The sequence below is a fragment of the Antrostomus carolinensis genome, unplaced genomic scaffold (assembly GCF_000700745.2).
Source record: "Antrostomus carolinensis isolate BGI_N321 unplaced genomic scaffold, ASM70074v2 scaffold2346, whole genome shotgun sequence".
Taxonomy (NCBI): Eukaryota; Metazoa; Chordata; class Aves; order Caprimulgiformes; family Caprimulgidae; genus Antrostomus; species Antrostomus carolinensis.
Genome location: NW_010323752.1, coordinates 52,606 through 63,126, shown reverse-complemented (window position 1 = coordinate 63,126; position 10,521 = coordinate 52,606).

The following is a 10,521-nucleotide window of genomic DNA, read 5'->3' as shown; positions in this document are numbered from 1 at the left end:
ACTGCTCGTCTTAGTGCTCTGAAGTCTGCTGAAAGACTGTACTATCTGCAGTCCTTTTACTGCTTAACGTTTCGAGAAGAAAGATGAATGGCTGGTGAGCACATCTCTGAAAAGACCCAGAACCAGGGCTCGTCCTTCTTTTTCCCACTGAAAATACTCCAGTTGTAGTATTTCCATTTGCATGCTGACAAAAGTATTAAACTTTGAGCTTTAGATTCCTGCTTTGGGGGATTTCTCTGTGCTTAGTGCAACAAAAACTTGGACTCATTTTGCCCACTCTTTTCTTCTTTAATTTTCAGTAATCCCTTCTCCAGCTCTGGGCCATTCAAAAGAGCAGTGTGTTTCTGAACAAAGGCCTACACAATTTTTTCATTTCTTATAGCTAAAAAGTAATTCGAAGGTAGTCAATAGATTAGTGAATGTGGACTAAGTGTAATTTAATTAATAATAGCATGTGAGAAGAAAACCTTAAATTTCTGAAAAAAACATAGAGTAGTAAACATGCTTCATTTCCACTGTTGAGAACTGCAGAAAGACTTTCAGTATATATACATTGGGGTGTAGAATCCTTATGTATTCAGGAAGTATCTACAATAAATAAGTATTTTAGAATTACCTGAGATAACAAGAGATCCAACTATACTGAAATATTTTCCACAGAAGTCAGCAGACAGGCATAAATTCTTATGCCTGTTGAATTTGTGCTAAAGACGTTATAATTCAATCATCATCATCATCAGATGTTTCTTCTCCCCAGATTCTGGGACCAAAGACCTCCCTGTGCATGTCCACATATTAAGCAAATGTTCTTTCTGAAGGAACTCCATCTCAGTTTGGCTTTCACTCTGAAGTGCATCATTACAGCTGTCCAACTCCCGAGATTCAAATCAATAAGAAAAATATCACTATACCAGAGAAACTTGGGAACCCTCAGAGGGAAACTCTTCTCAAGTCAGTGTTGGCCATCAGAGCTGATTCCAATGAAAAAAAGAACGTACAATCAAAATAGCTTTTTTAAATGTTAAATCTTAATTCAGTACCTTCAGAAAAAAATAAAAAACACCACCTCCAGGCAAATATATCAGAAATAAATATAATTAGAGATCCTAACTTCACTGATGGGCACGTATAAACCGAACATAACAGAATTTGAGGAAAAAAAGGGTTTGATTTGAAAAAAAAAAAAAAAAAAGAAGAATAAATCAGACAATGCCTTTTCTCCTCCAAACACAGTTTAACAGTTTATCACCCTCCTTCTCAGAAGAATTTCAGCCTGCATTCCACATAAAGTCACCACACTATAGAACAGATCAGTACTATTTAGGAAGACTGGCAATGCTCATGTATAAGATAATGAATAATCCATCCTAAGACAGAAACAGCAGTTACCAGGATCTGAAACTGTAGTCTTCTCAGACTCAAGAAGCTAAAACCAAATGCACACAGCGTTCGATTTTTCACCTGCCGCTCCTATAGACGTTGTAGAGATTACAGTAATGTTCTATGTAATATTAGATGCAGGAAAACAAATTTTTAAACAGGGAATGAAGTGACACCATCATACACTACTTCCAACACTTTCAAACTATTAAAAGTCAGTCTCACCATTAGTTCAGGTAAAATGAGATATTATCCTCTAGTATTAATTTTCATTCAGTACACACATATTCAGGGACACTTCTGGAAACAGTTTAATAATACGCTTTAAAACAGTGCTAATATAGGTCAAAGCAATAATAAGTCATTGTGTCCACCTGCAACTACAAGCAAGTAGTATCTCAGTCTAGGCATATTCAAGAAAAGAATAAAATCTGCATAAATCTGCACACAGCCTGCAAGGACGTTGTTTTCAGAAGTGAAGAATATACAGTTTCCATGACAGATCCAATGAGTGCAACATTTGTATTTTTTTTTTTACTCCTAACATTTACAATTAATGTAGATACACACTGATGGGCTCACAACAAGAACACGAGTAATCGACATTGAAATCTCTAGTTTTGAGAATGGGACTACAGTTTGCATTTTACTTTCTGAACTAAGCCATACTTAATGCAAACTAATAGTAATTAAATGACAGGTCTGTCCCATACTGCCAAGTAGGCAATCTATTCCAGGAAGTTATTGCTTCAAAGCTGTATTTTGTATAGATTTCAAGTCAACAGTACACTAGAGCTTTCTCACTTCACTTCTCTTTCCTGAAAGAAATAAAGAGCTCCAAAACGGCAAAGTTCTGGACTGCTCTGCTGTAGCAAAAGATTAAAACTCACACAAATCACCAAAAGAAACATCCACATGATTAAAGGATCTTGTTATTAACAAAGGCATCAAATATCAGGCATTACACAAAGGTGTACATCATATATGTTAAAAATATCAGAAAGTCATCCACAAATGGTGGAGGAAAACAGGACTTTGCAACACAACCGTTTCCTGAAGATTTAGTTTTTATCAGCTGATTGGTCAACCAAAACCAGCACATTGCATGTCAGGGCATGGTGGAGCAGAGATACAAAGGCTATTCAAGCTTCCACAAATTAAGAATATAGCCGTAAGATCAGAACTATCAAAACTATGGCCAGTTTAACACACTGTTTTCACAAGGTTCTCCAATTTTTCTCAACAACCCCCCCCCCCAAAAAAAATCCCCCTAAATAATAGGTAATAAAAGTTCAATAAAACCACCTTATACTTCAAGGAAAAGGAAATCAAGAACGAGATGCAACTGTCTGACAACTAGTATAGCGTCAGTATTTTGATTTTTTTTCTCCATTTGAAAGTATTGGTTTTCTCAAAACACCAGTAAGGGAGGCATATTTTCTAGAAATCTTTATGATTATATATAGGTACTCTTATTATTTATACAGTCAGATTATAGAAACACATTTTCTGTGTTGAAGTAGACCACGTATTGCACAATACACGCTCTGTTGCACCAGCAGTAGATCACTCAGCTCCCAGTCAAGCAGCAGCCTGGTGCGATGCTCTCCCTGTCAATCAGCATCTTTTACACATCTGTCAGACATGGTTCTGAGAACCCGTACTGCTTGAAGGTCAAGCTCCTTCCTACTACCAACGGTCAATACACCCAGTCAGTACACCGGTGCCAGCTAAAAAAAGTTCCCATCTACTATTCTAATCATCCTATTATCCAACCTCCAAACAAATGTTGAGGCAGAAACAAGGACAGTTTTCAGGTGGACCTTATTGACATATTTCATCTTTTTGAGATTTATTTCAATATAAATAAAAGATGTACTAAGACATACACCCTAAAGCAGCATTCCATACAAGAGCTAAAAAATGTGGTAAAACAATGGATTTCTAACACACACTAATTCTTATACCTGAACACAGAAAATAGTATCATTGCCAAGTGCAAGTGTTAGAAAGTTTACTTATTTAACTGAATCCAAAGCAATTTTGAGGCCCAGTGGCATGCTCCTGCAACTTTGCATTGTAGCAGGAAAGCATGTCACAAGGAGCTGGATCTGCTGTTGTGATGCTGCAGGGCACAGGATGAAGCTGTACAGAGAAACAACAATAGCTGCCAGATGGCAACCATAAACTTAGGACACTGCCAGCTATCCCCTCTAGCGAATTTTACGTACTGACAGCTATAGTCACTTATAACACTGCCAATACAACCTGTCCATCTATACTTACCTATAAAATGAGTTGAGGTGAAATTTCTATCAAATCTCAACTAAGTTATTTTTTGTTATGTGCCACCATTTTATTTTACTGCATAGTTTGACACAATTCACCTAATGCATCTGACATGAAAACCTTCAATTCAAGCAGGAAAAAAAAAATACAGAGGAAAAATCCTAAATTAAGGATTAATACAGTACAATACTCAACCCTGCAAGAAAGAGTAATTTACCACCAAAAAGTTACAGTGCAGCTTGAGAATCTATACTAACAAACAACATCAAATCCATAATGCAATCAAAGCTTATAAAAGCTCAATACTATTTCAGGGTAGATCACGTCTTCCTTACAAAGTACATTAGATACACATCACAAAGACGAAAACTTGTCTTTTTTTAGTAAAAAGTCTTTTAAAATGGGCTGTACCTGAAAATTCTCAGATTCTCCTAAAAAAAAAAAAAAAAGTGTGAAGGACCTTTGCAAGCCTTTCAGCACCATTTAAGAACAAAAAGTAGGTCTGTCATATTTCCTTGTAGAAGCAGGACTGCACAGCTAGTATTGAAATGTGCAATTATACATTACAGGAAAAAGTATTTCAAATAACACTATCCATCACAGATGAAGCTACAAAGCTTTCAACACCACAAGAATCCTTTGCAGGAGTTTGAAAGATTTCATTCATTCCCACATATTGACAGTGGTAATGGAATAAATAGACTTGTTGGATTTCATGTAACTAAAAAAAAAAAAAAAAAAGAAATGCACAGAGCATGGAGTAATTCAGATTCTAAGTCAGTCTAATCTGTTACCATTCAAATTACTTTCAAACTGTGATAACTTACATGACTTAGGGATCTGGCCTAGGACTTATTTCTACTCTCCAGCATCTGATCTGAAACAAAAGTGCTTCTTAACTGCTTTAAGATAAAAAAAACTAAACAAACATGTTTTTTTGAGAAGAAATGTTAAAAAAAAGTGAAATCTATGAACCCAGATATATGCATTCTTTTTTGCCATGCAAAGAAGTGTGGTTTTTTTTAAAAATAAGAATTATCTATTTCTGAAGTGGAAAGAGTTATGTAGAAAGCCTTCACAGTTTCCTTGTAACACACACAACCTCACACACTGGGTGAGGTTGAAGTCAGGTACAGCACCAAAGTCACCCAGTGCACTCCAGCACTGCTAAGAAGCACCAATTATCTGTGAATGCACTCTAAATATTGGCATGTAAATAAGGCATCATGAACAATCCTCTCTGCTTTCATATTTGCCACATTTATTACAGCGTGAAAAAAAATCTCTAGAAAGTAGGCCAGGTTTTCACTCAGCTAAACTTGGCCATAAATATATACACAATCTGTCAGGGATCAGAAGCAGCATCACAAAGAAACACAGTCTCTTTTGTGTAAAGCTTGGTAGTCATGAAGCCTGCAAAAAGAACAAGATATCAGGCTTTAAAAATAGCCAAAACAAGAAGCTGCAGAACAATCAAAGCTACTCAAGTATAACTACCCCAACGGACTGATGCCAAATTTGACAGCACAGATAAGAGAAGGAAAATATTTTTCTTCAGCCTGCATTATGATAGATAGTTGGAATAACACAATCAGGAGAAGCACAGGAATGTATGGGATACAGAAAAAGAAGTGATACGGGCAATAAACTATTATCTGCAAAAGAAAAATTAATCTCCGTTTGAGACACAAGATTTTGACAAGGAATTGGGCGCCCATTCCTTTCTTTCCTTGTTTGACAATTTGCTTAACCACTCAACTCTGAGTGCTCCAGGTGGAAACCAATACAATATCCCCAGGAAGATTTTACATTGGGCTAGGTTTATAATACTCTCTAAGCACTTCATGACAAAGTTCTACAATTAAAATTCATTGTAACAGAGCATTTGTTTTTACCTTATGTATACGTTGAAATCAATTTAGATGCAGAAGTGACATAAAAGCCTCATGTTGGCAAATATGACAGACTGGATTATCTGAAATCCTAAGAAACTTGTGGATGGTGGGAAGGAAGAACAAGAAGCACTGTCCTAGATGCCACATGAAACTTTCCATCTCCAACCATCCAGCCTAAGTGTTGCTGTTCACCTGCTAGCACCCTGACATACTGCATCTCTAAATTCATCATCTCAGTTACCTCTCTGACAACAAATGTGACAACACTTCTCAGGCAACATTTCCAGTTATCTACAGGAAAGAGATGTAAAAACATTTTGCTGCAATCAGTGTTTATGCCATTTCCCTGGCATCGTCTAATCTTCTGAATTTTAGAACATGGCAAGTAGCATCGTTTCTTTTTCCTGCCCCTGTGTCTTCAAAGGAGCCATCAGAAAATGACTCATGAGGCAACTTGAGACATCTATAATCCATTACTCCAGCACTGTTTGCTGATGTCCCTTATGTTTTAAAAATGCATTAGTAGAAAAATGTTTATTCCCACCCTCGATCCAACTGACCTTCCAGATGACTAGGTTTCTCTAGACCATAAACTTCACCGTGCCTCTTCTACACTGGCAGTCACACATCAGAATTCACAGCGCTCGACTTCTAAAGAGGTCCCTGAGGAAGATCAAAAGCCAATCCTCTCTTTCTGTAGCAAAGATCAATTCAGAACTAAAATCTCATTTTAACTCCGAAGACATATTTGCTTTACCAAATGTTTTTGCTCTCCAGCTGGAGAATAGTAGAGACATGAACTGGCTTCAGACTACCTAGTCTTCACTGCTGCTACTGTGAGCTTACTGGAAATGGTGCCCTTTGTCCTGACAAGGTTCATTTAAGGTCACTGAAGATAGTTTGTTTAAAACAAAATGAAACAAAATTTAAAAACCACACACACAAAAAAACCTCTTAAGATTTTAGAGGCAAAGTGTCTGTAATTGAAAATCTATCTCACAACAGAATTGTTTACAAGATCTTGCTTAACTGCCTCTAATACTAAAAGCGTGGTATCAAATCAGCACATTCAGCTTTTAAAAATGTCCTGTTCGCTCAGGAGCACCAGTGCCTGTCCCCTCCGCATCCCTCACCAGCTCAGGGACATCACTGTTACAGAAACACTGGAAAACAGGCAAATTTGTACAATCTACACAAGATTAGCCCCCAACAAAAAAAAAAGGTTCATTTCCACAAACTTTTCTCCCTAGAAGAAAAAACAGTGAAGTACAATAGGAAAGCAAAAGTCTGTTGCATATATCAAATTCAACAAAAATAATGAGCACAACAAATGCATAATCGTAAAATAAAACTAATGACGATGTGTCTGTTCACAAACTTATAATTAAGCTTATGCATAACTGCTTCATCAAATCAGTTCCTTGATGAATATGCAATTAAAATTTCAGGAAAAGTGCGTACTATCATAATAACTTATGTTGCTAGAAAAATATAAATATTAAGTTAAAGATTCACTTATATTAAAGAGAGAGCTCCTGAACTTTTCTGGTTATATTCTGGCCTATTTTATTTCATCTGAAGTTAAAAAAAAGTCTTACCAGAAAAATGTTTTGTTTTCTAACAAATCTATTCCAGCACTTTAATATTTCAACTTTCCCCAATCTGTGTGCACTGCTGACAGCTGAAGAAAGTCTTTTATCAGACATAAGTATTAAGTAATTAGCAATGTTTATCTCGTTCTTCTCAAACAGGTGAGCGCAGGTTGAAAGTGTAGAGAGACACAAACAAAATTAGACACAGAACACAGATGTTCAAACTGTAAAAATGCTTCAAACCAGCATGCCCACACACCACGTACTGTAACTGATCAGAATTTCCAAAAAGTAAGAGGCCTTATTAATTTATGTAGTATTTCTAACACTAACTTACAGTTTCATCACTTAGAGGATTCCTCTTTCTTCTCTAATATATGACAAATAACATCATTTATTACCTTAAATATATACTCTCATAAAGTCTGTTCAACACTTGTGTAGGTTTCAAGTCATCCTGCTCATGCAGAAGGCTGTTTCTAAAGATAAAATCCAAATCAGTTTATCTGAACTGCTTTAGCTGGTGAGATCAATTCAGTTCATGTCACCTGCAGACTTCTGTCCTGCAGCTTTTCCAGATACATGAACTCAGCTGTACAAGAAAGTAAAAAGAGATTTCCGCTATGCAATGTTTAGTAGCTCCACAGAATTTAAGACCTCTATAATTTTCCACATTCTGCTTCACCTGCTCTGTATTTCAGTAAATAGGATGCTTTGGACCACTGTAGTTTGCCTGCAAAACCATTCAATTTTGAAAGACAGCAATTCATAAACAACTTCAAGGTAACAAACACCCCCGAGTCCCCTGATGATTTGTGGTGATTTAAAAAAAAAATAAATATATATATATATATTCCCTTTTTCCTCTGAAAACATTATGTCCCACTTCTCCACAAAAAAAAAAACAAAAAAAAAAAACCTCCCACAAATAATAACAGGCAAACTGCGCATAAAAGGACAGGATGGCTGCATCCAAAGTGCTGCAAAAGCAGAATATAAACAAACAAAGATAGAAGCATTATTTTCCTCCAATTTTGTACTATTATAGTAATTTTAAGTGTAGCTTTTTACAAGAGTAAGCTTGAAACTCGGAGACAGATGCATACTAATTGTCAGTCAACATTCTCCATTTAATTCTGTATTATTGGGTTCATCATTTCTCTTCTTTCTTTTTTCTTAAGTGAGGTTGAACTTTTACAACTACATCTTCTATTAACAAGGTATTTGCACTCCTCTGAGGATTGCTGCTGCTGCTCTCATTTTTAGGCACACCCCACAGTGAAAAGCAAAATGAGACTGCATTTCAAATATAGTTACTTTCCACCATTCCTTACAAGTAAACTACAACACACAACTTACTCGTAGTAGACAGTACTGCCCTGCATTTTTATTTGGGTAAAATCATCATTAAAAGATCACGGCAGTCAGTGCATTGGAGACTGAGAACATGAAGGAAGGGAGAATCAAAATGTACATGATACTGTATGTCTCATGAATCTGCAATATTTTTCATTAGACAAACAGTTTCAGATTAAGAGTAGAGTAGCATAGGTTAAGCTGCAAAACCCATAAGGCTATGAACATCTCAATTAATTATTTTAAGGGTGGTTCTTTCAGGTCTACACCTTGTCTGTATACATCTGTATACTAACTAGCTACAGAAAAATAAGACACGGTGGGAATGTTAGGCAAACCATCTTATAGACTCAAAAGAAAATGAAATGGAATGCTTTCAACACTACCCCAGGTAGGCAATAATGTCAATCATCTAAAACACTCACACATACACACACACACAGTTCCCACGCTGACTTAAGTAAGAGAAGAAAGAAAGAGATCATATGAAACCTTGAATGGATCATAGCTGGCCAAAAAGGAGTGGTCCAGACATTATGAAGTTAAAAAAAAAAGTATATATAATTAAATCAGATTATTTTAATAAATTATACTATTAAATATATATATTAAAAAACAACGTTTGTGATTAAAAAAAATGATGTAATCTATACTAATATTCAAGTTATCCAATAAATGCTCTTCATTCACAAAGTGAATTTTACTCTGAAATTTATGGAAGTTTCAAACACACGGCTTTTTTTTCAAGTTGGGGCCGGGGCGGGGGGAAGAGTCATGAATTCTGTTTTGCCTTCATTTCCAAAAGATGTGATAATGTTTATCTGAAGGTAAGTTATCTATTATAATTCATATGCAAGTTACACTGCCTGTCCTTTTTCTTATTCTTTTCATCACTCATAAGAAAATTCAGGTAAATAGCACAGTAACTTTTGAAAGAGTAATCCTTCCAGGAGAGAGGGCAGTAGGATAATCACAACAGGAGGAAGAGACTGTCTACTTGCAAGTAGGCTGCAGCTTCTGCTTCCCTTGAACTGAATGCTGAATGTTTCAATCATCACCAGAAAGTAAAGCACAAGGAAGACCTCGCTGACACTACCATCACTTTGTCTCCTCTCTCCACTGAGCAAATGTTTATTGAACTCCAACAACCTCTACTCTTCAAACATTTGTTGCTCTATGATGTAGGCCGCCTGTACAACACAATTAATCATTGCAGTGGGCACTGTAATGAGAAAATCCAATACGGACTTGAACAGTATTTTTGTGTTGAAAAAAGCCCTTTTTTACCCCCTCCAAAAAAAAAAAACCAACCCAAAAAACAAAAACAAAACCACACAAAACCATAACACAAACAAACCACCTCAGGCAAGAGTAAATTTATTGTTAAAATGGATTTCAGAAGTATGTTAGAACTTTGTAAGCTCAAAAAGATACTTTCTTCCTACGCTGGATCCTTCATGCAAAGCAGGTCATCCAGTAATTTTAAAAGGTCGAAGAAGATTTGTGGCCTGCACAGGAAAACAGGTATTAAACCTTAATACTTACTATTGAAATCAAGAGACAATTTCACTTCATGACTAGTAAACTAGATAGAACTTCAGAACACTGAAGTGAGCTTCACCTAACCAAATTCACATCTACATCCAACAAGAAAGTTACCTCAGCAGGGACCGCAGGCCCTCTGCATCTGCCAGGGATACTTGGTACTTCCCAAAGTTAACGCCCCTCTGCTGTTGCTTAGCTCTAGCAATATCAAACAGCTGAGTCTAGCATTTACTATAAAAGACATTCCTTCCCTCAATATGACTTTTCCAGAGACTTGACTCATTTTCGGAAACCAATGCTGGGGAGTGCATAATACTTTTCTAGTTATTGACAGGTAGGTTTTTAAAAACTCTCTGCCTTCCAACAGAAGGACAGAACACTTTAACCTCTTGAGGTTTTTACTAGCCCTTTTCCCCTATGAGCTAAATAAAGTTTTAATTAGTTATAAAACAATGCTAAAAGTT